Source organism: Ceratotherium simum, chromosome 37 (genome assembly GCF_057802395.1).
Source record: "Ceratotherium simum simum isolate JZ-2026a chromosome 37, ASM5780239v1, whole genome shotgun sequence".
In the NCBI taxonomy this organism is placed as follows: Eukaryota; Metazoa; Chordata; class Mammalia; order Perissodactyla; family Rhinocerotidae; genus Ceratotherium; species Ceratotherium simum.
The window spans coordinates 1916998-1931946 of NC_141936.1; the positions used below are offsets into that span (position 1 = coordinate 1916998).

A 14949-nucleotide genomic window follows, 5' to 3' on the forward strand; every position below is an offset into this window, starting at 1 on the left:
CCAGCAGAAGAAAACTCACTACACTCAAAGAGAAATAGAAAAAAATATATACAGTAAATGGAAATTTTTGATAAGATGGCAAAACTAAGTCTCCATTTAGCAGTAATTACTATATATGCAAGCAGATTAAATTCCAACCAACAGATAGAAACAGATTTGATTTAAAAATTCCAACAATGCATTGCCTAAAAGAGATACACTTAAAAAAAAGATACAAAAAGTTTAGACTAAAAAAGTTGGCAAAAGACACGCCAGGCAAATATGAACCCAAAGGAAACTGGGTTGACATCTTAATATATGATATTCAAATTCAGAGCAAAAAATAAGAATAAAAAGACACAACAACAAAGAAGGATACGGCGTGTGCAAGAGGCCCTGGGATGATAGCGCACATCCGTCAACATCAGTCCTTTGCCTGAGGACGCAGCTTCAGTGCACATCCAGCAACGTCTGGCAGAACTGCCGGGAGAAGCAGATGTCTCAACAACTGTAACTGGAGATTTTAATTAAAAAATAATAATTTAATGGCTCAAGCAGACAAAAATTAGCAGAAATCTCCTAATCCTCATCAATACAATGAATAATCTTGAACTATTAAATACATACAGAGCTTTATACCTATCAAACAGAGAACACAACCTTTCTGAGCACATGTAGAATATTTACAGAAATAGACTATGTGTTAGGACCTAAAGAAACCTCAATAAGTTCCAGAAGCAATACCATGCAGACTGGGCTTCTAAGTCCCCTCTGCTTCATGCTCTAAGAGACTGCCCTAAATGGACCATGTCAGTGCGTGCCCCTGCCCTCCAGCTGTCCCGTGGGTTCAGCCAAAGGGAGCACTACCAAATCGGGGGAGGAGGGTGAGTGAGGTCCAGGGGTTTGTTGCCCAAATCCTTCCTGATGGGTGCTTCAGGCTGGCTGCATCCCTCAACCAAGGCCACTGCTCCTACCAGACCCCCCACCCCACCAGGCAGTCAGGCCCCCTCAGAGTCACAGAGGATAGAAGGGCCAGCGTACAGATACTGTCACTCAGTCCTCTGATTTCCCTACCTCCTACCCACACCTTTGTAAATATTCCCTTTATCAAACGCTCCTCAAATTACCCAATTTGAGTGTGCCATCTGCTTCCTGCCAGGATCCTGACTGAACAGATCTTTGTTCTCAAACAATAATGCAATTAAGTTAGAAATTGGTAACAAAAGGTTATAATAAAAGAAATACTATTGGAAAGTAAATAACATTATTAAGTAACCCATGGGTTTAAAAGAAGATCATCAGGGACATCAAGAAACATTTAGATCTGAAGGATAATGAAAATATTATATGTCCAAATTTGTGAGATCCAGCTAAGGCAGTGTTGTAGAAGGAATTCTGTAGCTTTAAATAGATCTATCAGATAATTAGAAGGTTTAAAAATAAATGAGCTAAGCATTTAGCTCAAGATGGAGCAACAGATCAAATCCAAAGAACCAAGAAGGAAAGAAATAATAGATAAGGATAGAAATAAATGAAAGGAAAAGATGAGAAGATTAATAAAACTAAAAGTTGGTCCTTTGAAAACATTTAAAAATATTAAAAAAGAGAAAAATGCAAATAGACAAAATACAAAATAAAAAGGAGAAATAAGTACAGAAACAATAGATATAAGAATAAATATGCTAGTAATTTAAAAACCTCAATGAAATGGATTAATTCCTAGAAACATGTAGAATGCCAAATTTGGCTCAAGAAATAGAGAACTTGACCAGAACAATAAGTATGATGGAAATGATAAAGACTCCTCCCCTCACCACTCCCCAACCTCCTCCCCCCTGCCCCCTCCCCGGGACCCAGATAGTTTTATTGTTTCTACCAACAGTTTGGAAGAAAAATAATTTCTCTTTTACGCAGGTGGTTCCAAGAAATATCAAAAGAGGAGGAGCTGTCTAGGGGGTTTTGGAGGGGAGAGGATGAGGAGGATGGTCTCCTTTGCAGAAGTGAATATTACTTCCAAGGCACATGCCACACAGATGCTACAAATTGAGATGAAGCACCCCCTCCCTCACTGGGTTGTGTGAGGATTAAATGGTTAACAGTGTAAAACCCTTAGGGCAGCGCCTGGCACCTGCTGGGCGCCGAGGGAGGCTTAGCCACGGGGATGCTGAGGATGCTGATGGCAGGGGCTGGGTTGGAAAAGGATGCGGGCGCCCCTGTTTCATGGTGGCATGACGTCACCGCACCCCACCGCAGTTCCGGTGGGTGAGCTGGACAGAGGCTTTGTCAAAGTAGCCCAGCCCTTGGGCGGCGGATGGAGGTTGGTGGCACACACAGAAATGCCAGTCAGCCCTTGGTGGCCAGGAAAGCGGCTGGGGGGAGGGGGTTGACGAAGGCTGGGGTTTGCCAGGGTGGATCGAGAGCAGAGTGTGACTTGGTTCAGGGAAGTCAAGCTGGAGAGACAGGGTGTGAGGACAGTGGGGGCTGATGACTTGGAAAAGTGGGGGTCTCCACTCGAGGCATGATGGGAGGAGAGGAGGCAGGTCGGCCGGTTGCATCATTCCTGTGAGGAGTCTGCGATACTCTGGTCTCCCTCTATAGCGCTCTGGCCAAGAAGCCAAACACGATTTTAAAACTCACCTGTTACACCTCCAAGTCAGTATCCCCACACCGCCCCCGACAGCCCCTCCTAGGTGCGAGGAGCCCACCCGAGCTTTGTCCCTCCACGTCGACGCCCTTGTGCTGTTGGCCTCGTGGGTGGGGGTCCGTGGAGATTTCACGATTTCACTTGAAAGGGGTGAGTGGGGGAGGGCCCGGCGCGGGGTCCGCGGGCAAGTTCCGGTGGGTGAAGGCAGAGGGGCTGGGCGCCGCCGGGTCCCTCTCCCCTGCGAGGTCGCGCGGGTGCGCGGGTGCCGCACCGGGGTAGGGGGCGCCGAGTCTGAGCCAGGGTGTCGGTCCCCCACCTCTCTACCTAGAGCGCCGCGGTGTCAGCGGTGATGTCACAGCCCGGCCCCAGCCCCCTCTGGTCCCAGCCCCATCCCCCGGCAGCCGCGACGCCCGTCCCTCTCCCCGCGCGACAAACCAGCTGGCGGCTGGGGCTCGGGCGCCGCGCGCAGCCAACCAGCGCGGCGGGAGGGGCGCGGGGCGGGCCGGGCCGGGGGCGCGCAGCCCGTCACGCGGTGCCGCGGTCACAGCGCCGAGAGCAGCCGGGAGCTGCAGCAGCTCTGCGCTCGGGGACCCGCGCCCATGCCCGTGCACATGCCGGGCCGCCGCCAGTGACGCCGGAGAGGTAAGGCCGCCGCGCGCCGGGCCTCCCACGCTGCGCCCCGCATCCGGCACCTGCACCCGGTATCCCACATCTGCATCGATGCGCCGCGCGCGGGGAGCTCATGCCCGGCGCTGGGGCTGCGCGGCCCCTTTCCTTCTCCCGACTCTCCCCCGTCCCCGCGAAGAACAATGGGGCAAATTCAGGAGAGTCTGCCTTTCATTCGCAGCGGGGCAGAGCCCTCCGGATAGGCCCCTTCACTGCGGCGGGACTCTCGGCTGGGATGGGCGGGGGTAGCTACCGGGAGGGCGCGCACCGCGGGCTGCATCTCGAGACATCCTCCCTCCCTCCCCCGCTATGCCCGTCTCCCGGAGAGGAGCCGCGGAGCAGGGATGCGGCCCGGGCTGCGCTTGGACCGGCGGGGGAGGGGAGGGATGGAGAGAAGGGCAGAAGACGCGGATGGGGGCACCGGGGAGGGGGCGCGGCTGTAGCGGCCGGCCCGAGAGGAGGGCGCCCAGGGCGGCGGGGCGCGGCCAGCTGCCCTGGTCCCCGGGGTGGGGGAGGGCAAATGCTGGAGCCGAGAGCAAAACAGGCGGGCAGCCGGGTGGGGCGGGCGGGGGCTGCGGCGGGAGGGCCTGGCCGCCCGCTTCGTGCGCACCTCGGGGGCTACTCATCAACCCCCACCCCTACCCCAGCCGTGTCCTCTTCCCAAGAGACCCTAGCTCCCTTCTAGAAAGACCCGACGCTTGGGAGGGGCCGCCAGCGGACCAGGCCTGCGTCTACGCAGCCAGCGCCCCAGTAACAGGTGTGGCCTGGTGGCAGGCGGGGAGGGGGCTGCGGGGCCGCGACGTCTGGGCTGGCGGCGCTCCCCAGGCGACCGGGCTCGGATGACAGAGAGGAACACTGCCACGAAGACCTTTGCACTCCCCCTTAAGCTACTTCTCACCCCAACTCCCCCAAAACCAAGGGCGCAGCCCTGGCTCTCGAGAGGGGGCCGGGGCAGCATCCGGCCGGGGAGGGAGGGTCCGCAGTCTTCAGAGCGCTGGGTGGGCGAAGGACAGCGGGCCACAGGGGCGGGAGGGGGAGGGGAAGGAGGGAATGCCAAGTCATGGGGCCTGCTGCGCGCGGGCGCGACGTCGCCCCGGCGCGGACCCGATGCGCGCCCACGTTCCCAGGAATAGGGACTTTCCCTCAGAGACCGGCGGACCCCTCCCCCGGTGGCCGCCGCCTCCAGGGGATGCCCGCATTGCTGGGATTAAAGGCCATGTAGGGCGAGCGGATTGGATCTTGGGGCTGCGGAGAGTAGGACATGCGGAGAGGCCCCTGCCCAGGGCTTGCCCCATCCTTACCTTGGGGACTCAGCGACACCGGGCGCTCCTGCAGAACGGTCACACCCGACCCACCTCTCTGCCCTGCTCTCCAGCTGGCCAAGGAGGCTCTGCAGGGGTAACATGCCCATCCCTCTCAGTCTGAGGAGGCAGCTGCGGGGTTGAAGAGAAGCTCTGGGGTCCAGAGTTGGGGGTTGGGGCTGTACCTGCGGCGGCCATTTTGCAGGTGTGGTTGGCCACCTGCCTTAGCTGGTGCTGTGGGATGGGGGTAGTCAGGTGTGGAGCAGGTGTGGCACCTGCAGTGGGGTGCGGTGTCTGCAGTGCAGGGTGAGGGGTGCTGTCAGGGCCGGGTCTCAGCTCTGCACTTGGTTGGAGTCAAGATCCAGGGACCCTCTGGGGCTGATGGTGGCAAGGAGGTCACTGGCTGAGAGACCCAGACAGGTGAAGGGGGCAGTCAGCCTCTACCTGGGCATGATGTCTGGGGAGGGTATTGCTCCAAGACGGGGACCAGGCAAGCAACTCCATTTCATATTGTGCCCGGATCTGAGGATGGGCATGTTGTGTCTGTGGGGTGTGATCCACAGGGCAGAAGAGACTGGGATCAGGTATGGAGTCAGGGCCCCCCAACCCCAAGGCTCCCAGGGAGGGGCCATGTGAGGAGGACCTGCTGGATGCCTGTTGTGTGCCTCTCACAGTGGGTGATTATCCCCACTGGGTGCCCCCTTTCTCCCCCACCCCTGCTGGAGTGCCCCACAGACTGCCCTTCCTGGGGCCTCCTGCTAGGCAAGCCACAGCCAGGTGGAGATGGAGTCTCTGCCCAAAGCCCTGAGCTGGTAGGTAGCTGAGCTGGGATCCACACCCAGACCCACTGAGCAGAGGGGTCCCAGCCACCCAGCCTTGTCTCCTTTCAGTCCTCCTTGGTGTCACCACTGCTGACCCAGGGCTGACCACGTCCTTGGGAAGCAGAGCAGGGAAGTCCTGCCATGGGCTCTGTGGAGGGTGTGATGGGGGTGGGGGCACACATAAGTGGGAGGTGGAGGTGAGGGTAGCACAGCCTCAGGGGAAGGCCTTCCAGAGGGGTGGGGGCAGTCTTTGTATGCCCACTCAGTTCACATAGGCCAGCCAAGGTGGGTGAGCTGGGTGTGGCAGGGTGGGGGAATATTCTGATGGGGTCCTGGTACCACCGCATTGGGGGCTGTGGAGGGCTACTAGCATTGGGAACCACGCCCTGGCCTTTAGGACTGACTGACCAGGGCACGTGCCCAGGCCCACCAAGCCCTTCAGCCTGAGACCCTGTACTTCTGAGAGCTGGGAGGGGCCTGAGCTGCCACCCTTGGGGTGGAGATTGGCTGGCCAGGGGTCATTCAGCAGCTGGTGACCCCCAGGATGACCCTGGACCTTCCTGCCCAGTCCTTAGTGCTCCCTAGATCACTGCTCCATTTAACGTTCTTTGGCCCAAAGGACGAGGCTCACCTCTTCCCCCAACCCAGGTGGCCGCAGGGAACCCAGTGTGCCACCTCCACTGTCTCCCTCCCGCCATCCATGCCCAGGAACATCTCTGAGAACTCTGTTGAGGCTGGACCATGCCCTGCCCCAAACCCTTGGGCTTGGCTGGGGTGCCCAGGGGTGTAGCCAGGCTGGGGGCCCTGCTCAGTACCCTGTTCTGTCCCATTAGCTGATGGGCCTCTCCCACCTGGTGCTGCCCTCACAGGCACAGCCCAAGGCAGGGGGTGGGGGGTGGGGTCATGGGCATGTGCTCCATCTCCCCACCTGAGCTAGCAGGTTTGCTGTGTAACTCCTGAGCACGACCATGGACTGGGGCGATGGCTGACCCCAAGGCCCTCCCCCACCCTGCCCCAGTGCTCCCAGCCTAGTGCCTTGGGGACCCAATGAAAGGGTCATTGCATTGGGGGCATTGGAAGGGTGGAGGGCACAGTCAAGGTCAGGGGTCAGCTGAAGCTGAGCCTCCTGACCCCTCAGGGTTCCTCCCCAGCCCCTCCTGTAGGCCGAGCCCCACCCCCCCAACCGGAACCGGCTCCCTCCCTAGCTTCCCCTGGCTTGCTGGAAGCCACAACCCGCTAAGTGCCACCCAGGATTGATCAGAATACACTGCTGGGGTGGCTGGGCTTAGGGCTGCCACCTCTCTAAAGCCCCGTCAGCCTGGATTTACTCTCCTAATCCTGGTCCCGTGGTCTGCGCTGGCCAAGCCCCGGCTCCCTGCCCCCACGCGATCCCTGATGCAGAAGCTGCTGGGGTAGGGAAGGGCCCCGTGCTCCTCACCTTGCTCAGGTGTCAGGGCCCCCTGGGGTTGGGGAGGGCAAGTCAGGACCCAGCATAGGCCTCCTGTTCTTACTGCTCACCCTTCCACACATAGCCCTTGGGCTGGCTGGAGCAGCCTCCCTCTCCTCCACACACACACACTCACACGCACACACTCACATACTCTTACACAGACTCTCGCACACTCACCCCCACATGCTCACACACAGAGTCTCTGCAGCCCTCACTCATCTTTATCCCTGTCCAGTTCTCTTTCTCCCTGGAGCACTCCACCCCACCTCCACGTGAGGCTTCTAGCCCCCCTCAAATGCTACCACCACCTTGAAGCCTGCTGTAAGCACCCCCACTGTGTCACCCCATCTCCACTGGTTGGGGAGGAAGAGAGTGAACATTTACTGGGTGCAAACTGCATTGTACACTTCACGTGCATCCCTTCATCTGACACTCCCAAGACCCCGAGGAGGCAGGCGGTGTTGTTCCCATTTTTCAGATGTGCAGAGTGAGGCTCCTGAGAAGGCATGTGACTGGGATTCTAGCCCAGCTTCCTGTGACTCCAGCCCATGCTCTTGTAGCGCTTTCTGCCCACCTCTCCACCCCTCTCATCTGCTCAACCCACCCTACCCTATTCCTCTACCCCACTGGTACCCGGGCCAGTGCTATGCCTCACACACAGAGGTCTCACACACAGAGGGCTCTCACACATCATAGGCTCTCACACACAGTGGGCTCTCACACACAGAGAGCTCCCACACACAGGGGGCTCTCACACATAGAGGGCTCTCACACAGAGGGCTCTCACACACAGTGGGCTCTCACACACAGTGGGCTCTCACACGCAGAAGGCTCTCACACACCGTGGGCTCTCACACACAGAGAGCTCCCACACACAGGGGGCTCTCACACACAGAGGGCTCTCACACAGAGGGCTCTCACACACAGTGGGCTCTCACACACAGTGGGCTCTCACATGCAGTGGGCTTTCACACACCGTGGGCTCTCACAGAGAGTTCCCACACACAGGGGGCTCTCACACACAGAGGGCTCTCACACACAGTGGGCCCTCACACACATTGGGCTCTCACACACATTGGGCTCTCACACACGGGGACTCTCACACACAGAGGGCTCTCACACATAGTGGGCTCTCACACACAGAGGGCTCTCACACAGAGGGCTCTCACACAGTGGGCTCTCACACACCGTGGGCTCTCACACACAGAGAGCTCCCCCACACAGAGGACTCTCACGCACCATGGGCTCTCACACACAGAGGACCCTCACACACAGAGAGCTCCCCCACACAGAGGACTCTCATGCACCATGGGCTCTCACACACAGAGGACTCTCACACACAGAGAGCTCCCCCACACAGAGGACTCTCATGCACCATGGGCTCTCACACACAGAGGACTCTCACACACCGTGGGCTCTCACACACAGAGGACTCTCACACACCGTGGGTTCACACACAGTGGGCTCTCACACACAGGGGGCTCTCACACACAGTGGGCTCTCACATACCGTGGGCTCTCATACACCATGGGCTCTCACACACAGTGTTCTCGCACACAGAGGGCTCTCACACAGAGGGCTCTCACACACAGAGGTCTCACACACAGGGGGCTCTCACACAGAGGGCACTAACACACAGTGGGCTCTCACACAGAGGGCTCTCACACACAGAGGTCTCACACACAGAGGGCTCTCACACACAGAGGTCTCACACACAGGGGGCTCTCACACAGAGGGTACTAACACACGGTGGGCTCTCACACACACAGGGCTCTCACACAGAGGGCTCTCACACTGTAGCCTGTCACACACCGTGGGCTCTCATACACTGAGGTCTCATATACAGAGGGCTTTCACACATAGTGGGCTCTCACACACAGAGGGCTCTCACACAGTGGGTTCTCACACACCGTAGGCTCTCACACACCGTGGGCTCTCACACACACAGGTGTCTCACACACAGTGGGCTCTACACACAGAGGCACTCACACACAGTGTACACTCACACACAGAGGGCTCTCATACACAGTGGCTCTCACACACAGTGGGTACTCATGCACAGGGGGCGCTAACACACAGAGGGCTCTCACACAGTGGACACTCACACACAGTGGACACACACACACAAAGGGTTCTCACACACAGAGGGCACTTGCACACAGAGGTCTCTTACACACAGTGACTCTCACATACAGAGGACACTCAAACACAATGGGCTCACACACAGTGGGCTCTCACACACAGTGGGCTCTCACACACAGAGGGCGCTCAAACACAGTGGGTTCACACACAGTGGGCTCTCACACACAGTGGACTCACACACAGAGGGCACTCAAACACAGAGGGCTCTCACACACAGTGGGCTCTCACACATAGAGGGCTCTCAGTAAATGCTGTTTCGGTGTTGAGCCAGTAGCTTTAGCTCAAGTAGCCCGATTCCTGTGGACCAGAGTGAACAGCTGCCACCCTGTCAAGGGTAGGGGCTGTCTCTGTCTCCATGTCTCCCATTTGGCACCTGCTGGCTTGTGGGGCAGGTCCCCCTTTCCTCTGGGTCTCATGTCGGGCTCCTGAAATGCAGCTATAGGGACAGGGGTGGGGATGGCTCCAACTGCTTCTGCAGGCCCAGCTCCCTGCAGACCCCTTTTCCCTTGAGCCCAGCCTCTGGCCTGCCCTCAGGGGGAGGCTGGTGGTGTCCAGAAGTGCCCTAGAGGGGTGTCAGGAGTCCTGCCCCTCATCCCCGGGTCTCAGCCTTGCTAGTAACACTCAAGTGGGCCTCAGTTTCCTTCTCCATCTGCCATCAGCTCGAGCCAGGATAGTGAGAGGCAGGGCTGGACTGACAATGCCCAAGGCCGTGCGTCATTGGGGACCAAGCCTCCGAGGGGGCATTGTGGGGTTGGGGCAGGGGGGCTACTCAGCTGCTTAGCGTCTGCGGGCTTCACTCTCCGCCTCCTTCTGGGGCCAGGGCCACACCATGGCTGCAGGTCCCTGGTGCCCAGGGGGCAGCAGCTCCAGGATAAGCAGTGATGTGGAAGGCCAGACCCAGACGAGAGGGGAAAGCTTAGGGACCCCCTTCTCTGCACTAGCTTCACTCGTGGGCAGGACGTTCTTGATTAGTGTTCTATTTCCCCTGGAGCTTAGCTGCCTTTTTCTTGTATTGAGTGTGTTTCTTTTGTGCTCACCTTTCCCTAGCTCTCAATCAAGCTCTTGCTTCTGCCAGTCCCCGCTTTCCTAGCACCTCCACCCCTGGGAGCCACCTCCCTCCTGTCTGCCTCCCGTCTGTAACCTGCCACTTTCCTGCCCTCCTGCTGCTCGCCACATCCCCTGGGTTGGAGTCTCTGTTTCTCGGACTCCAGAGCTGCTGCTTTCTTGGTTTCCTGTCTTGTTTTGTTGGAGCACATCCTTGTGTGACTTCCTAAAAAGAGTGATGACCCTGTGGCTGTGTGAGAGCGTCTGCTCTGTCCTCACTCTGGGTAGATGGTTTGGCGGCGCTTCCTGTTGGTAAATGGTTTTCCTCGGAACTCTGAAAGCATTGTCATCATCGTTGTCTGCATAAGTCTTTGTCAGCAGCTCGTCTTTCCTCTCTGGAATCTTTCAGGATCCTTTCTCTGTCTGTGGCTTTCTAACCATTCACATGGATGGGTCTGGATGTGGGTTTATGCTTTTATTACTGCTCAGTGGGCCCTTTCACCTGAAGACAGGCTCTCTTCTTTCATCTGTTCGTACATCTCTACACTTTTGTTTTTTCTGCTTTCTTCCTTGAATTCACACATTGGTCTTCTGTGTTCTTGTCTTTTCTCTCATATTCTGTCTCCTTGTTTATGTCCTATTTTCTGGACAATTTCTAGACTTCATTTTCAAGTGTTTTTTTGAATTTTATGTATCAGAATTTACATTTTCATCTCTAAGAGCTCCATCTTCCTTGTCTCTAACTGTTCCCGTTTCATAGCATCCTGTTCTTGTTTTGAAAATATAGTATTTTCTTGAAACATTGAGTATGTTAGTAGAGGTTTTTTTTCATTTGCTTGCTATTGCTTCTGTTCTGTGGTTTCTCTCTCTTTCCCACAGGGCTTGTTTTCTGCTGGTCTTTCCTTTTGAAGCCTTTTCCTCTCCTCATGTACATGGAAGGCCCTGTCAGTCCCTTCATGTTAGGGAGGTCCACTGGGTAGTAGAGTGCTGCTGCTGGTTTCCTGCTATCTGAGTGGGATTCCCACTGGAGCTCAGTGTGGTGGATTGGGGGCATCCATTGGCAGGCTTTACATTAGGCACAGGGGTGGGAGCTGGCTGCCAAGCTGTCCGCCCAATACCAGAATGCGGGGTGCCAACAAGCACACTGAAGAGTTTGCTCTTGCAAGACACTTTCTTCCATTTCTGTGGAGAACTTTCAGCTGTCTCCCCTCTGTGAGGGATGGGGCAGGGAGAGGGCTGAGGGTTTCAGGGATCAATGTGGTTGTTCTATAGACAGACTGCACCCAAGGCCCCGTTTCAGCCTTACTTCTGGCTCCTGCCCTCCACTGGCTCCACTCAGCCTTTTGGCTCAGAGCCCCTGAAGGCTCCCGCTGTTGAGCCAGCCCCTCTGGGCTATTTCTGGCCCCCTCTCTGCTCTCCAGAAAGGTTATTAGGGGCCTGAGGTCATGGGTGACACCTCTCCCATGCCCTTCACTGTTGGGAGTGATTCAGTAGCATGCTCTGCCCTTTATTTCATGGGGTCCTGAGACTGACCAGCGTGCCTGATGGTCATCTAGCCTGAGGGACCCTCCCCACCCTGCTGAGGTGCCGAGGGGCACGGCCTGGCACGGACTCTAATGTAGGTCTGCTGTAATACTATGAAAAACCAGTTTTGTTTTTTTCTCAAACTCTTCAAGAAAAATCAGTGTCTCAGGAAGAGGCGCCGTGTTGTAGGATGTGCCAGTGGTCTGACGGGGCAGAGAGACACCTGAGATGAGACCCATCAGGGAGGCCTTGGTGCGATTCTCTGGAGGGTGTCCACCTGTCCCAGTGGCTGGGCATGCCTGAGCTGGAGCCTCGTCTGTTTCTGCTCCTCCCAGTCGCCCCCACGATGCTCAGTGCGCATTGTAGAATGAGCCAGTCTTGGGTCTAAGACAGTCTTTGCCCATCTGCTTTCTCATCTTGCAGTGCCATCGGGTTTTGGCTTTTCCTTGTGCTTCCTGTCCACACCCCCTATCCCCATGGTGATGCAGAAATCCGAAATGCTCTGAGAGCCCTAAGGAGCAGACGTGAGCTCCTTAAGGGGCTGGTCCCATCCTCTGTGTCTGTGGTGACCCATCCACGGTAGGTCCTCAATGTGTTTTTACCCAGTGATGGTTCAACTCCCCTCCTTCCCAGGGCCCAGGTTCCCGGCTCCAGGTCTCCCTTTCCTGTAGTCATCACTGTCACTCACTTCCTCACCCATGTGCATGGCCACTGTCACCCGGCCCTCAGGTCCTCCTCTCCACCCCGCTGACCATCTTCTCTGCTCCTCTTCTCATGGATGTAGCCTGGATCTTGTCGCCCTCAGGCTCTGATGGCACACCTCCGAAGTCCCTGAGGCAGACACTGCGCCCCCAACCTCACTGGCTCAGGAACCATCTTAAACAGCTCCTCAGGCTCTTCGTGGGCCCGGGGGCCCCCATCGTCCCTGCACCTCTGTCTTTCTCCTTGCCGGGCCTTGAGCCTGTCACCACCTCGGCATCACTCCTGGCACGTGCCTTCCCCCTCGCCTGCAGTGCAAGGCAGTCTACAGCTTCCACAGCCACGTGACTCTCCACCCCGACGGGGACCATCTCATGTTCTTCTCAGATTTCTCACCCCTTCTGCCCTAGCGCTAGAGGGGAAGCTCGCCCTTCCTCCCACCCTCCAGCAATTGGTGTGTCTGACCCAGTGACTCCCCCAGCCCCCCACCTTCAGACCCCCCCGCCATCTGCAGCCCCGCCCTCTGTCACAGGCAGCACTGAGGGGCTCTGGTCCTCTCCCAGGTCAGCCTGATTTCTTGCTCCCTTCAAGGCAAGACCTCTTGAAAGAAGTTAAATATTTAAAAAATGTTATGTGATAGGACACACAAAGAAGACAGAATATTTCAACAAACAGCCATATACCCACCATCAACTTTAGAAATAAAGCATTTCCAACATGCTCCCCCACCCCCGGCATTTAGAGTGCTCACCATTCTCTCGACCTCTACCCTAATCCTCACGGAGGGAGGAGGAGGGTGTGTCATCACCCCACTTTCCGGATGGGGCCATAGAGGCGTGAAAGGTTCCATCTGCATTGCTGACTTAATGGAGGTCCACATGAGGCCTCGCAGCATCCAGTCCGTTAGACCCCTGACCTGGAGGTTCACCACCACTCTGAGAATACGTAGCATTCTCAGAATTCCATTATTTACCCCTAGGCTCTCGGTAGTGTTGCTTTTGAGTCTGAGACTTTATATGGGCTGTATCTCACCATGTGCATTCGTCTGCATCTAGCTGTGCTGTCTAAATGATGTTTGCGAGAGTCCTCACAAGGATACGCACGGCTCCGCTTCATTCACTTTCACGTCTGGACAGCCGCTGTATGACTAGGCCACAGTCTGTTTATCCAGTCTCCGGGCAGTGGACATTGAGGCTCTCTCCCTTTCCTCCCTCCTTCCCTCCTTCCTTTCTACTACAGATACTGCAGCATTCTGGTACATTTCTCCTGCGATCGTGTACAACAGCTCTAGTTGCACAGCTGCTGGTCACGAGGTCTGCAACTGTACTAGAAATTGCCATCTTGTTTTCAAAGTGGTTGTACCAATGACCTTCTCCCAGATGGTCTGTAAGCTCCTGTTACTCTATCCTCATGACGTTGAGTACTGTCAGATGCTTTAATGTTCTGATCTGATGGGTTTGCTTGTAAGCCATGCTTTCTTAATTACTGCTGTGGTTGAGTATCTTGTCATGTAAATTGCCTGTTCATATCTTTTTGCCCATTTCTTTTGTGTCTTTTTTCTTTGATTTTTGTCTGTTCTTTATATGTTCCATGCATGAATCTTTGTTGATTATATGTGCTTCAGACATCTCCACGTGGGTGGGCTTCTCTTCACCCGTTTAATTGTAACTTGATGACCAGATTTTTCCTTTTGGTGCCTTCTGTGGGTTAAGAAATCCTTCTCAAAGGATAACATGGAGATGTCACTCTTCATTTTCTTCCAAAACTTTGTTGTTCATATTTAGGTCTTCAGTCTACATGGGATTCGTTTTGGTATAAAAAAGGGATCTAATTTTGTATTTTTCCATATGGCTAGCCAGTTGTCTTAGCCTGTCTGGGCTGCTATAACAGAGTATCACAGACTGGATGGCTTATAAACAACAGAAATTTATTTCTCACAGTTCAGAGGCTGTGAGTCCGAGATCAGCCCCTCTTCTGCGTTGCATATGGCCGACTCTTCGTTGTCTTCTTACATGGCTGACAGCAGAGAGAGGAAGCAAGTTCCCTTGGGACTTTTATAAGGGTACTAATCCCATTCATGAGGCTCTACCCTCATGATTTCATTTAATCCTATCACCTCCCAAAGGCCCCTTCTCCTAATACCATCACATGGGGGGTAGGGTTTCAACATAGGAATTTTGGGGAGACACAAACATTCAGCCCATAACACCAGTTTTCTCAGCATCACTGTTTCAATAGTCCTTCCTCTTCTCATTGACCTGTAAAGCCACCTTTGTCAGATATCAGAAGGGCTGTGTCTGTGTAGATCTCTTTCTGGGGTCTTTTCTGTTACACTGGTGGTTACTTACCTTGTCCCAACCATGCTGTCTTAATTACTATAGCTTTATATTAAGTTTTGATATCAGTAGAGCACATTGCCTTCTACCCCCTTGTGTTTCTTCAGACCTGTTATTGGCATTCGTAGCATCTTACTCTTCCATATAAATTTTAGAAGCAATTTGTCAAGTTTTACAAAAAGCCTGGTTGAGATTTCATTTGAAATTATATTGAATTTTTTGATTCATTTGGGTGAAAAGAAACATTTTTAGGATATTGAAATTTCTTTTCCATGAACAGGTTGTAGTTCTTCATTTATTTAGATTTTCTATAGTTTTTTGTAAAGTTTAAAAATTTTCTTAT

The 14949-nt window shown here is 54.9% G+C and overlaps 1 protein-coding gene across 10 annotated transcripts in view; it reads left to right on the forward strand.

The window, feature by feature from the left end:
- Positions 1–3172: 3172 nt before the first annotated feature.
- KIF1A (kinesin family member 1A) overlaps positions 3173–14949 on the forward strand; it is a 101204-nt gene continuing 89427 nt past the window's right edge. For all 10 annotated transcript variants that reach the window (XM_087424581.1, XM_087424582.1, XM_087424575.1 and 7 more), the window contains exon 1: positions 3173–3265. The gene's annotated coding sequence lies outside the window, so the exon portion shown is untranslated. The remainder of the gene's footprint in view (positions 3266–14949) is intronic.